The following is a 14,472-nucleotide window of genomic DNA, read 5'->3' on the forward strand; positions in this document are numbered from 1 at the left end:
GACACTGGTAGAATCTATTAAAAGTGTTTTCTAACCACTGTTATAGCTCTTTACAAGGAATGTTTATACTAATTGCAGGGTGTCTTTTCCCCCTGAACTATTGCCTGGGTACCTTCCCTGCCCACAGGCCTCTGAATTTTCTTTCCTATTTCAAGATGAAATACAAAACACTTCTGAAAGTGTTTCTGGCTTAGTTTCTGATGCCCTCATCCCATTTGAAAAGGATTGAATCTCATCATGCCTTGTGAGATTTTCTTGTCCCCTTTCTTTGGCATCCACAGGGATAACTTACACCCTACACCTGCTACAAACATCACCCAAACATACAAAGAATGATGTGGAAAAAAAGGTTATGAATTCTGGCTGATAGCAAATTATTTAAAAGCCATCCCAAACAGCTGTGCACTACCTCTGTGTGAGCAGAGGGCAGCCCATGATGGACTGCATCCCATCTTTGCCAGACCGGACACAGCAGTGAGCCAAAACTCTGCAGCTATACTGTGGCAGCGTAGGCACTTTCTTCGCCTTTCTGAAGGCAAGATAAAATGGAAGCAGCACACATGAATCAGACAAAAGATGTGACAGAAGGGGAAGAAAGGGGCAGAGTCACAGGATTCACAAAAGCAGGGAAAAGCTGGCCAAGTCACCTTACAGTCCTGCTCCAGGGAAGAGGATGCTTTGCCTGCTTGTTGGGCAGCACTGGTGAGCACCCAAAGGCACGGTGCTGGGGATGGACACCCAGGCTCTGGGATTCTGTCCTTATGTGGAGTGCTGGACCAAGGGCTTGATCCCTGAAGGAGTGTTCAGGTGCCCCGAGAGGTTTCCAGGCCTGGAAGCTCCATGGATGCAGGGTCACAGTTGTTAGAGGAAAGTAGAGTGATGTAAGAGCACCGAGCCAGTCTGTCCCCATCCTCTTCCTCATTAAGCATAAACACAGAAGGTCCAAATGCTCTGAGGCTGTTACTCAATCACACATCCGACTGCATCTGAACGGGGTGTGCAGATTCATGCCACTATGGCCAAACCAACATGGGTTTATAGCTGCTTCTTTCTCTTTGTGTGAGTGCCACACGCAGCACGGTGTGACACTTTGCGTGTTTAATTATAATTCAGCACGGTGACGTAAGCCAAACTAGAAACCCGGTTTTGGTAGCCATTTAATAATAGTCACAAATGGCCTGAGGAAATCCCCATTTGTACTAAAGACAATTTAACAGACGCAGATGGGTTCATCTACACAGAAACTTCAAAGGAGGCATTTTCACAAATATGTGCTGCTTATTGCCTTCCTAGTGGCATTTGTTACTGCTTCCTGCAATGCTTGGTTTAGGTTGGGTCTTGTCTTCATGGGCCAAAGGAAGGGTCAGCCAGAGTGAAGGGCCACCCTTTCTTTTTCTTCTTGCTGAAATCATTAGTCCAGATCAATTTTATATTTCCATAATTCCATTGACGCAGAAATATGTTCTTAGAAAGCATCAGCTCGTGCACTGCACTGCCTTTTATAGGCAGGGTTATTGCTTCATCTTTTGATATAAATTAGGAGGCATTTCAAAAAGTGAATGCAAACCCAAACAATCATTTCAGTGCACTTTTCTCTGAGATTATTGTTTTAGCTAGATACATTATCTATATTTAAAATATATGAAATGGAGGTATACTTAATGTTCAAAGTGATATATGATAAAGATAGAGAAAGGTGAACTCTTGATATATTACAAGTCTTTCATACCATGAAATAACTATTGCCTATTATTTTACTCCTGACATTTTTATTTTTAGGGGAATTTCAGTTGATTTGTATTGCTGACACCACTGATATGTTGTTTCCAGTGACCTTACATCCAAAATCAGTAGGGTGTGACATTTGATGGCACAGATAAAAAACATTAATAGTAGAAGAAAGGGTTTATTTTCCTGGTCATAAATTAAGTTCAAATAACTCAAAATTTATTTTAAACTCTTCAGTACTTTTTACTGTCTACCCAACAAATGTATTTATTACTGGCAGCTTAACTCAGGTTTTCTTGGTGAAACAGTTTATTCAGATGCTTTTGTACAGCCTTGTCTTTCTTTCTGAGGCTGAATTTGGTAGCAAGCATCGATTCCCACAAACAAAAGGAGGAGGCTTCCAGGTAGTAAATAGAAAGTAATATCGTGGCAGCAGCAGCTCTTGGCACGATGCGCAATAGCAAAGAGTCAGGCTCAGAGAATTTTGCAGCATCTTTGTTAACATATGGAGATAGAAACTGATATAAGTAGTAAATATATAGTATAAATATTAGTATGACCTAACCTGTAGTCTTATCACACCTGTTCACAGTCCTGCCTGTGCAAGTTGCCCTGCAAATGTTCCCTTGAGGCGTCTTTTAATGAATGCCAGTGAACTACACACCACTCCGGTGTATATTTCTCCACTTGGAAAATATTCAAATACCATGCAACTTGAAAAGGAGAAGAGAGAGTGAGAAATTCACTCACCAGAACTGTTACCATCAGTCCTTTATGTAAAACAGGAGTATGCATGCCTCAGGAAAACCTTAAAAATCCTGGAAAAAAACAGTTCTTGCCCTTCTCTGAGCTGCAACTAGGTTTAAGGGCCCTGCAACGCAGTGAGGAGGTTATGATTTTACAGACTTAACATGAAAATGATAAATTGTCAGTGGATTCTTTTAAGAACTTTTATAACAGCGAGAAGAGAGCTATTGCCATATATAGGCTCTTAAAAGTCGAGGCAGGTTCCTGCAATATGGGGTTGTACTCTGTGTTCCCTCCTGTCATTTTTTATTGCCCAAGTCTGTTTAGGGGACCGCTGTGTCTCTTACACGTGGTCCGTGCGTGGTGATACAGCATCTGTTGGCATAGCTGAGTGCTGGTGTCACTGACAACAAAGAAGTGCCATGAAACTTTTTAGCTCTTCAGAAAGGTCTTGGAGTTTCTGGTGCAATCTGATTCACTGAAGCAAAAAGAAGCTCTCCGTTAGAACAGAGGTGGTTCCTTTCCCAGGGAAGGAGAGGGAAGCAGATTAATTTGCCTGATTGAAGAGGCTTCCCACTCTCTTTCTGTTGAACAAATGCCATCTACAACTCCAGCGTGGGTGGAAAAAGCACAAGAGTTTTTGGATACGAGCACATGAACTCTGCTTCCATTAGGAAAAGTCTTATCACAGCCAGCTTTTATTTCACTTACCCTAAACCATCTCAGGACTGGGGTCTGCAGGTGGAATTTATCTCCCCCTTCATCCAGCCATGATTCTTGATACAGCGAGGCGAGGCAGCACCACTGTCACAGCCCGAACCTCAGATGCTTCATGTAGGTCCCAGCATACCTGGCCATGAAGAAGACGGCTGCCTCTTAATGGCAGGACAGCAGATGGCTGGAGCAAAAGGTTTTCTTGTTTGTGACCTCTGAGAGAGATTTAAAGCAGGCTCTGAGCCCAGGGTGTGAATTCGTAGCTGAGGTGGAAAGTGCGTGCAGGAGACTTTTGTGCACACAGCTATTTCAGAGCAAGCCATCAGAAAACCCCAATGCTGAAAAAAGCAGGCCTCATAGCTGCACAACTGCTAAAAATGGAGTTTTTAACTTTGTCTTTTGGTTTCTAGGTTTTTAGGATAAGCTCAGTTCAGATTTGCTTCTGCAGCCAACAGGATTGTTTCTGGGGAGTGCTGTTCTGGAGCCTTGCTTTATTTTTTAATGACTTAGCTGATTCTTGTGCAATTTCTTGATTTCAGCATCAGAGTCTTAAAGAAAAAAATTGAAAAATACTATGAGCTGGCAATGTTTAAGCTGTATAATAGCTATTTGAATGTACAGATCTGTGTGTCTTCTTTGACTGAAACTTTTTATACAAGTCAAAGCCTACGGATTCCAGCAGACTGCTGTGTCTGACCTGCTGGGGAGAACCAGGCCCCATGGGTCCAAGCCTGGTCAGTACTTTTAAAAACATTTCCTATACAAAATAATCTATAGAAGAATAATAAACCTGCCAGTGTTTTCTTTTACAGTGAGTTTTCCTAGACTCATATGCCACTGCCAAACCAGTACAGGAGCCATATATCAGATGGGCAATGAGAAAAAGGAGGAGGGAATTTCAGGTCATCCTGTAACCCATTTCTCCAGAGAGCTGTGGAAATGGAAATGGCCTTCAGCTGGTCCAAGGGGGGTGCAGAGGCTTTTTACTCTTCTCCCTGGACACTCCTCAGCAACTTCTCCTTGTGCAGTTAGTGGTGGAGTGGGAGGATCCCAAGGCACATCTGCATCTCCTGTTGATGGTCCGTCATCCTCAGTGGGTATCTCTGCTCTCCACGTGGCTGCAGGAAAATGTTCAGATGCTATGGGTGTATGGGTGTGCAAGGAGCAGGGCAGATTTATAAAATAGGTTTTTGGCTTCCCCTTTCCCTATCCTCAAGAGTCAAGGGCTTTCATGGGCACCAACCCACCCAAAAGTGTGGTGTTATTTTTTCTTTCTCCTTCACAGTCCCTTGCTTGGAGAGCATGTGAGAACGAAGGGGATCCTCAGATAGTTGGATCCATGTGGGGATTTCTGCAATCTAATTCTAGTGAGATCTCCAGTCTGTCTCAAAAGAGGGAAGGCCATTATGGGAAGAGACGTGTCCCAGCCCTGGGGCATGACAGAGCCCTCTTCTCTCCTCTTGGACATTGGGCAAAGCTGTCCTGCTACACAGCTAATCCAGCCCTGGGACATGACCTGTGGCCTGAAGAAGCCTGGGATACCCAAAGCTACTCTTCCTATTCTAAGATGCTTATGCCTGCTACAGATGCAAATAGGAAGGCGAAGTAGAGATCATGTCAGAAAATGGCATCACCAATGTCCCTTGAAAGATGTTTCCAGGTCCTGGCTTTCTTTGAACAAGTCCTCTTAATATATCACTCTCTTTTCAGCCACTCTGGTGATCTTGGAGGTATTTTCCTAGCAGCTGCACATGTCAATTTTCCACAGTTCACAAGAGTTACTATGTCTGGAAGTCACTATGCCATTAATATATGTATTAACCATTAATATATAGCATGCTTTTACTGTGAATTCATGAAGTATCGCTGCAATTAAATTTCCCTGTTAATGACATGACTTATTAATGAAACAAAGTTCATCCTGAAGCTCTTGAAAATGAAAATAGGGTTGATTCTCTCTCACAGTATCATAAAATCCATGTTAGATACAGATTTTGAAAGACATTTTAAAATACTGTCAAGCCAAGGAACCTAGTGGGGAGAATGTTCTTTCGTGCCCTCATTTGCCCTTTTCCAGACAACTCACACAAAGAAAATAAGGGGCAAAACAGCAAAACCCCTCACCCTAGCACAGAAAAATCCCAAACCCAATGCAAGATAAAGCCAAAAGCCTCCCGATAAGGAAAATCACAGGACTCTTCTAACTGCTTTGTTCTCAGTTAGAAGGAAGATAACGCTGAGATGTAATAAAAGCTTTTTCTGTGCAGGTTGAAAACCTCTTGGAGAAGGATAAATAATAGCACTGCAGCATGTGCCAGTACCTGCTTCATACAGTGTAATAGCACATTAGTACGGGGCTCAAATGATGGTCAAGTGGTCTTTTCCATTCATTTGCAATAGGTACCTTCCAAAAAGACCTTGGTATAGATAAGAAATAAGCCAATCTAACAAACAAAATTCAAGTAACTGCTACCTCAGTGAGATCTGTAAATCCAAAGAGTTTGCTTTGTTTTAATGGACTCCATATGGTTGCAGAAGTTCTCTGTCTATTTGCAATATATGCTGCCGTTTTCATTTGTTGGGTTTTGTTGTTGGTTTTTTTTTTCTTTAATAAAATGCTCTAAATATTTGCTGTTGGAAGAGAACAATGCTATGGGAGGCTCTGAAGTGATATTCCTAAGAACTGCGAACACCGACTAATTGATTAACCAAGAGTTCTTGAAGAGAATGATTTGATTAGGGTAATTTATAGAGATTGTATCTTTTGTCATCATTTGTCTTTGAAAACATAGAAGAAAACTGCTTCCAAGTGCATGTAGCCGCTGGCATGAGGGATGGCGTGCACTACATCATCAGTTACAGCAGACTGCTCAATTTTGTACCTTTCCAGCTAGTCAAATATCCAATAACAACACACACACATGCACCCGCACACACACACACACACAAAAGCGCTCTAGCTCTTTGCACTCAAAACTTTTCCAACATGGGCTTAGAAAAATATTTGGGGTTGTTCACTGCTCTGCTCTCTGTAGCATAAACATTTATTTAAATGGGGCTGTCTTTTCAGTAATGAAGAATGAAAGAAAAACAATGGTCTGATTTTGACAAATTAACTTGTGATTTGGAGAGTCAGTGAAGCAGGGAAGAGACATTCCTAACTATACTAATTAAATGAGCTTGCAACATTTATTTTAATGCAATGGAACCAGCCATATGAAGATGAACATTTTAATTTATTTTGCAGTGACATTATGAAAAATTTCTCTGCTGCAGATTATCTACAAAAACAAATCTCATCAGCATCTAGGTTTGTGCATGAAATTTACATCTTTCACATAAGTTTGACCTTCCCCAGCGAAAACAAATGGAATGTGCTAAGTTAAAAAGTTTCTGCAAAGGTTGTCTTCCCATTGATGCGGTGGTTTATGTTCAAATTACCTCTGTGAAAAACACATTCATTTTTCATGGTGCAGTGTAGATGAAAAATTCTGAATCCGTTCTAAGGGGAATGCAAATATAGCTCATTAGTTCAAAAACATTTTTCATGAACGACTGCTGAGTATTTTCAGGCAGATGAGAATGTGCAGTTTCAGCCAAGAATGAGCACCGCATGTCCTACTAATTGTTTTTTAAACTTGTTCCTTCCCTCTATGGCATTCAGTAAGTCTAGAAAGTGTGAGGATTCCTGGAGAAAAAAATAATTATAGGTATCCTCACTTACAGTGTATACTGTTTTTTCCAATATACTGTGCAGTACGAGGAAAAAGAATAGGAGCATTGGCTTTCAGATGGGTAATATCATTATATTCAGGCACATGACATTTCGCTTCTTGGAGTTTTTTCAGGTTTTAGTAATGAGTAGGAATATTATTTATGGAGTGGCAGCAACGGGAGAGCATTGTCCTAAGGTTCATATCAGTGACGATGTTATGGAGCTGCTGTCAGTAGGAGCTGCAGGAGTTCATTGGGTTTTAGTTTTATAACTAGGTTGTGTAACAGTAAGAGATTTTTGCTGTTTAAAATGATTCTTAAGAAGGTGTTTTAGCCAGGATTTTCCTTTCTTCTGCAGGCCTCCTAAAAGTTTGCTTTGAGATGGCCTTAAAAAGCAGGAGATTTGATCAATGTCAGCTTCTAACCTCTCCATCAGCTTGAAAACTGGAACAATTAAAAACAATCAAAAAATGATGTCATTTAGAGTTGTCTGGTTTCAGGGTCTGGTCACTCATTGTATATCTCATATCTCAAATTGGTGGTCCTCCACATGCGATGCCCACCCACTGGCTCCTCGTCACCTGTGTGGTGGAGGATGACTCTCCACAAGGCCTTTCTGTAGCCAGACCCACCTTAACAGCTCAGGCTGGTCTTTTCACCCAGTCAGCTGGTCCCAGGAGGTGAGCTGCTCCTGGCAGGGGCTGGCAGGGGTGTTTGGGTGACTCAAGTTGGCAGCACAGCTTCTGCCAAGCCGAAACCAACAGAGCATCCTTTGGATGAGCTCCTCTTCACCTGGGCAACTCTGCAGCCCTCATTCTCAGCCTCAGACACTGCGCAGTCCTCCTCTGCTTTCCAAAATTTGTGCTGCTTAACAGACTGTAGTTATTTAACTTTTATCTTGGCCCTTTATCTGTTAGCTTTGGACCACGGGATCAGCTTTTCAGGCTAGTTACAAATGAAAACCCAGGCAGTTATCAGTAACTAGGGTTTCCTACAGCTGACCACTCCCCTTCTTTCTGTCTCTTGCCTAGCACCTATAGAACGTTGTGCAAAAGGTCTCTTCTCCACCCAGGGATCAGCAAACCCTGGCATGCTGTGAATTGTTTTGCCCACCCGCAAACTGCAGCCACCTCTGGACTCAGCTGTGCAAATCTGCCCATGCACAGAAAAGCTTGAAATGGAAGGAGTGCGGTCCTTCACCCAGCTGAAACTGCAAAAGGATGTTAGGCAGGGAAGAGGTTATTACCGAAAGCTGAGTTGGAGTTTGACTGTGACAATTGTATTAACGTCCCTAATCCAATATTATGGGAGTCTTACTTTATGACAGTTAAGCCTGGAAACTTAAGCCAATTGATGGTAAAAATCCTGTTGCCCAAGATCATAACTCTCTTTTTTCACCTGAAAACCAGTCCTGTGCTCCTTAAATGTTTGCTAAATGCTTGTTCATTACCGTTTGTTCAACATTGAAAACCACCAGGCACAGAATAACTAACAACACTGTCCTGTAAACTTGCTAATGTTTTGTTGACACAGTCATGCTACCATATTTTTCTTGACTCAGGATGTCAGACACTGCTTTTCTAGTTAGGTCTTCCAGAATACTGTTTTTTTGGTGGCCAGCCTTAGAAAGAGTTCTCATGATAATTTCAGGTGTTAAACCTTCTTTACCAGAACAAAAATAGCCTCCAAGTCATGCACAGGAAGGTCGTCTCTAGCATTTACCACTGTCAGGACTGCTGTAGTGCCATCGTGGTGGGGTGCTTCACAGCCCCTACTCACGTCAGCAATCTTTTGTCTGCATGGTCCATACAGAGCTAAAACTGCTCAGCTTACTGGAACAAGGCACCTTTCCCGGTGCATCAAAACAACAGACAGGGAAATAATTTTCTGCAGATTTCATGGCATCTGCTCATAAAGCAAAAGAGCCAGGACCTGAAATCCAGCCTCTCTCCAGGCTCCGTGACTGCAGTGCCACGGTGCAGCTGCAATTTTGCTTGCATCAAGGAAAGCTCCCATAAGCAAGTGATTCCTCATGCTTCCTGAGAATATGAAAAATTCCGTGGATAACATAAACACACAGACTATGATTCCCTTCAGTTTCTGGAAGGTTAGTGTTAGTCCTGGAGCAGGGGCAAATGTGGGCTCCGCTAAGTGATTCACAGTGTTGACTGAAAGTAGGGGTTTTATACAGATTCAGAGAGACGATGGCCTCTCTGTTGAATACACGCTGCAGCGCTCATTAGCTCTGCCTCTAAAAATCATTGGGCAATAATTATATTCAAAAGTAATGAAGCTACCAGATTGTGCATTGGCCCCACAGAAGAGCTAACTGAAGAAAAACTCCTTCAAGATAGCTAAAGCCACACAAAAAGTGCCAGTGTATCATCTAGGAGGACAGAGAAAAGTAGTTTCTTCCAGTGTGATGGAGCTTTTTTGACTGAGGATATTTCACTGAACTTGAAATATGGAAGTATTTTATCATAACTGAGACTTACGCATCTGTCTTAAAAGAGTCAACAGCCAAGCTCCTGCTCACAAGATGGAGATTTCCCACTATGCTTACCTTCAGCTAGAAACACCAATGTGCTGAGAAGGTCTCAAAGGACCAAATTCATCCACAGAGCTACTTTAACAAAACTACAAATCCACCAGCAATGAATCTGCCCTATGTTTTTCAGTATGCCATTTACAAGCAATAAAGGCTGCTGTCATGCTTCCCGTAAGATCCCTGATGAAAGAAAAAGATGACACATTTATACAAAAGGTAGCACCAGAACTTCAACAAGAAACTTTTGACAATTTGCTTTTGACTCCAAAGTAATGTACAAAAAGTTGTTGCTCTTCTGAGCTCATATATGTCTTGCATTTCTTTTGAGGAATAATTTCTCTTCATTCACCCTTTCAGTCTGTTTAGGCAACCAGATTAATGTTGTGTGTCTGGACTGGGTGCTTTTCTGGCTTTCATGCTGTGAAGCTAGCAGCGGGAATAATGGCAGGAATCCATCCAAATGGGGAGAGGCTTTATTCCTCACCAGTCTTCCCAGCCCCTCTAGAAACCACATTTCTTCCCCTTTTCTGTGTCCTCTCTTCCCCTTTTCCTTCTCTGATTCCAATTACCCTTTAGCTAAGGAGCATCCACTGTCACCCTCTGCCATCTACAAAGAGCAGTCAGCTGTTTTCACCTGATAAAATTTTACAGTAGACAGGCAAACGAGGAGCAATCCAATGAGGCTTTCTTGGGGGAGATTAATCTATGTGTGCTTCTTCTGTAGGAGCTGTAGCCCACCTTTCCTGTGGAAGATACTAAAGCCTCCAGAATTGGTAAAGAGTCGGCTTGAAGGTTCTCCAGCCATCCTCCTTGGTCACCACTGGCAGGAGGCATAGCTAGGAAATGGGCAATGTGGTCTGGATGCTAGGGGTCACTGTGTGCTCCCAGCTGCCTTGGGAAACCCTCCAGGCCACCCAGGGCCACGCAAAAATTAAAAACATCTTGAGCTTCTGCCTGTGGTGAAAAATCTCTGAAGACTTCCAGCTATAACTCTGGTGTTGCTGGTTCTAGCTTGTTTCTGAACTTAGGTGACCAGGGACCCTTTTCTGCTGAAGTTAAGCTGGCTGTAAATGTCAAACTGGGACGGTGCTGGCTTCATGGCTGGCTAATGGAAAGGGGTGTCTCTGATCCTGGTGGATGGCTTAGAGGTCCTCCTGGGTCTGTCTGCAGTTCCTGCCCTTTCACACCCCTGACGATTTGACCTGCACTAATTACTGAGTGGCTCCAGTACCAGCCTGCAAGTTTTCTTCCACAAGGTGCTAGTCTTTGGGTAGCAGGAGTGCCGGAAATGAAAGCTAACAGACAGATTTGAAAATAAGTTCTCTCCCTCTCTCTTTCTCTTTGTCTTTCTGTCCTTTAGTGCAGTATCAGTTTGCAGGAGATTAATTTTATGTAAAGTTTTACATTTCAGATTGTGATCAGCATTGTTTTTCTCTTGGTTGGCTCTGAGAAAACATATATTCAAGTTTGAGAATTCATCATGTCTGATTAATGATGTGTATATAGAGCTTCCTGTATCATCTTCCTTCTTTTGGTCTTTTTTATTCAGTTGTTTGCTGTACTCCAACCCTGCGGATAGATGGTTCTGCAGTGATGAATGTAAAGTTTGCATAAGCCATGTAACAGCAGGACAGCCTATTATCACTGTACATTTTCCATGGCTGTGCAAACCTCTGTAGGCTATTTTATTGCTAATAGATCCACAGAGAAACAGTAGTGATTTTATGACTCTTTTTAAAATGGAAATTCATGTTTGAGAAATACAACTGGGAGGAAACAGATGTAAACCACTTAAGCATTTGCAGAAAATTGAGATGCACACTCTTATTTACAGACCCACATCGCCTCCGTCGTTTTATTTTCAAAATTAAAATAAGCAATCTGTTTGCCATGGGAAATGAGGAACTGTAAACTTGTTTTTCCTTTACAAGGCAATGGCCAGTGTCACTGTCTCTGTGCTTAATGGCATTGGAGAAAAGGGATGACAATTCTGCCACACACCCCCACACCCCCCGCCCTAGATTTTATTGTCTATAACACATTCCCTTTGTAATCTGTGTAAGAGGTATGCAAGTGGGAAAGATTTTTGCGTAACCATGTGTCTGAATTCACATTATGTTATAAAAGCTAAAATGATTGCCCAGCCTATTATAAGGTTTTACCCAAGTATTTAAAGCTACTGGAGAATCGATTCTAAAACTTTAATAGCAAACAATTGCAAAGCATTTACACTCATGTCAGAGTGCTAGTGTGCCCATTGCCTACATCAGCAGAAAATATTTCTTCCTTCTTGCATGCTGTTTTAGATTGCTGATTTTGATGGCCAAACATCACATTGGAAAATTGTTCTAAAATACTCCTATAAGTTCTGTTGAAAATATGAACTCATGAAATCAACTGTCAAAAAAAAAGACAGAATTTAACATTTATTAGTTATAATAATAGTTTGTGCTGATGTGATGTACATCCCTGCATCCATAGAGACTGGAACTGTACAACCTCTCATTCCTCTTTTAAGAATGGGGCGTTATATATACTTTACAAATAGCTGACCAGGGACACAGCACTTTATGGAGGCTTGGATCTATGTCATGGGATGGCTGAAAACTGAAGGTTGGAAGAGCACTCAGTCAGTCCTCTATTCCTCGGTAGTCACCACCATACACATAGTTTTTCAGCCATGGATTTCTGAATTATTGCTTGTTTTCCCAGAAAGTTAGGGGGCTGCAGTGTTAAATTACTTTAAAAGGACTCACAATACGCTATCACATCTGAAGAAGGCCACTGAGTAGTGTAAAAAGCTCTACTTCCAACAACCTTTGATGTGGGGAATGTGAAAAAAATATAAATAATTTAAGCATCAACTGGTAAATGAAGATAGAAAACCCCCTCAGGTGCTGGCGTGCTGAATGTTGTATGAGAACTGTGTCTCACAGGAAACATTAGCGCTGTCCTGTGACAGCCAGGTGTATACCTGCAATAATGCTTCCCTACAGCAACAGCAACATGCCCTGAGAGGCAGGAACCCCAGATGTCTCCTGGTCACAACTCCCTGATGAAAGCTGGCCTCAAAGCTCAGATGGAGCCACGCCCTTCTTCTCTGCAGCCACTCTGGTAGCCATCTGGACACCGTGTTCTTGAGAAGACCTCAAAATTGTGATGAAGCAGCTGGGAAGAAGGTGGAGGGTGTCACTGAGATGCCCCACTTGGGCATTCTCCTGTGCCATAAGAAGAAAAGGAAAGGAGAGCTGCTTTTATTAAAGGCAAAGCCACCGGTGTGCCTGGATCATGTCAGCACAGCTTGCAAGCAGGAGAGGAGCAGGAGCAGCCAGGGAGAGCAGAACTGGCAACATAAAGTGCCCAGGGAGCAAGGATGCAAGCTCTCAGAGAGCAGACTGAGGAGAAAGAAAAATCAGGTGTCAGGAAAGAATGGCCTGGGGAAGTGGGGAAGCAAAACAGCTGGGATGGGAGAGCTCCCATAAAGAGCAAAGCCAGACACTAATTCCACTTTTGGGAGGAAAGACTAAGACACATATTGCATTAAAGAGAGCTAACAACACAGACTGCCTTCCCTAATGTTATTCTTCCGTGCAAGCAGTTTCCATAGTGATGTCGCTTGATTGCAAGCAAGAGAGGAGATGGCCACAAGGCAATCTCTGCTAGGATGCTGTTCACACCATGAAAAAGCATGAGACCTCGAATCAGTTCAAGAGAAAAACCACCCCGCACTGCAGTTGCTCAGTCCCCAAAGTGTGGCTGGGCAGGGCAGGGTCAAGCAGTCTCGTCCTACCCTTGGGCAGTGAGGAGACTTTCCCTTTCCAGGCTGGAAAGCCTGCAGGGAGCAAAATTTCTTGCTGACCCCACTACATCTGCCACCAATGGGCCCACTGCATCCCAGCCCTTGGGGTGACAATTCAGAAAATGTGCTTCAGCCCTCCAGTCCATCATGAACACATTCAGGAGTGACACTGGTAAGCTGGAAGAGCCGACAAAATTTCACACAAAAAACAAAGCGAAAGAATTCTTTCTTATACTTTCCTATACTTCACTCAACACTGATTTGTACATTAAAGAGCTTTATTGACCCCTGGCAGTTAAACGGAAAGCTTTCTTGTTGTAGCACTGAAAGAAGGGACAGATTTTCCAACAGCTGTCTAATATCTCTGTCAACACGGAAATGAAATAGATTTAAGGACCTTAGAAAAGCATTTGAACATTCAGTGCCCAGTAATAATGAATTCCAATGTCCCCCTTGCACAAACGGGAATTACTCTCAGTCTGTTGTACCACCTTTCTAAAAAACATCTGGCACAATTCTATTTTTGGAAAAAAAAAATCATCTAAAAGCAAGCTACTAGCTGGCCATCTCTTTATTAACCCAGCTATGGAAGCACAGTGTTTGAAAAATGCTTGTGTGAACCTATGTGTCATGTTCAGGCCCACGGGGAAAGAAAAGGGTAACGATAAATAGCTAAATAACAGAATAAATGAGAGTCGATTTCACTGGGATTTGTGAGGCACACCGGAACCCTTCAGATTCATGTACAGCAGCGCTCAGATCAATGGACAAAGTAAAAAACATCACAGTGTTCCCATCCTCCAGCTGCACACAGCAATCCTTGTTCTTAGATCAAGGCACTGTGATAAAGAAAGATCAAGCAAATATAGCCCGAGGATCTGTGAACAGATGTCTGCTCCTTTCCTTGGTCCAGCCCAGCCTGATACAGTTCATATCTTAAAACCAACAACAAGATTAAGCAATTATTCCCTATACGCTTGTTATTGTCATCCAATAAAGCAACATCTAAAATAATAGCTTTTCTCCTGCCACCCAAGGTTGAGTACTGCAGAAAAATGTGTTGGAACTGATTAGGTTAGAGAGATAGGTCTGCATAAATAATTGCTGAAAGTCAACTAAGTCAAAATAATAATAGCAGAGAAAATTAACTTTTGGATAGAAAAGCTACCTGCCTACGCTCTCATTTTGTATACTGAAGACTAATTCGGCAAATGAAGAATAC

At 42.4% G+C, this 14,472-nt stretch overlaps 1 protein-coding gene and 1 long non-coding RNA gene across 2 annotated transcripts in view; one reads left to right on the forward strand and one right to left on the reverse strand.

The window, feature by feature from the left end:
• Positions 1-14,472, forward strand: part of LOC308061949 (uncharacterized protein) — a 101,873-nt gene that overhangs the window by 42,127 nt on the left and 45,274 nt on the right. The gene's annotated exons all lie outside the window — the stretch shown is intronic.
• Positions 1-14,472, reverse strand: part of LOC308061951 — a 22,312-nt gene continuing 7,840 nt past the window's right edge. Inside the window, exon 2 of the long non-coding RNA XR_013927397.1 lies at positions 1-14,418. This is a non-coding gene — a long non-coding RNA (uncharacterized lncRNA). The remainder of the gene's footprint in view (positions 14,419-14,472) is intronic.

The sequence above is a fragment of the Falco punctatus genome, assembly GCF_963210335.1.
Source record: "Falco punctatus genome assembly, chromosome: 4".
Lineage (NCBI taxonomy): Eukaryota > Metazoa > Chordata > Aves > Falconiformes > Falconidae > Falco > Falco punctatus.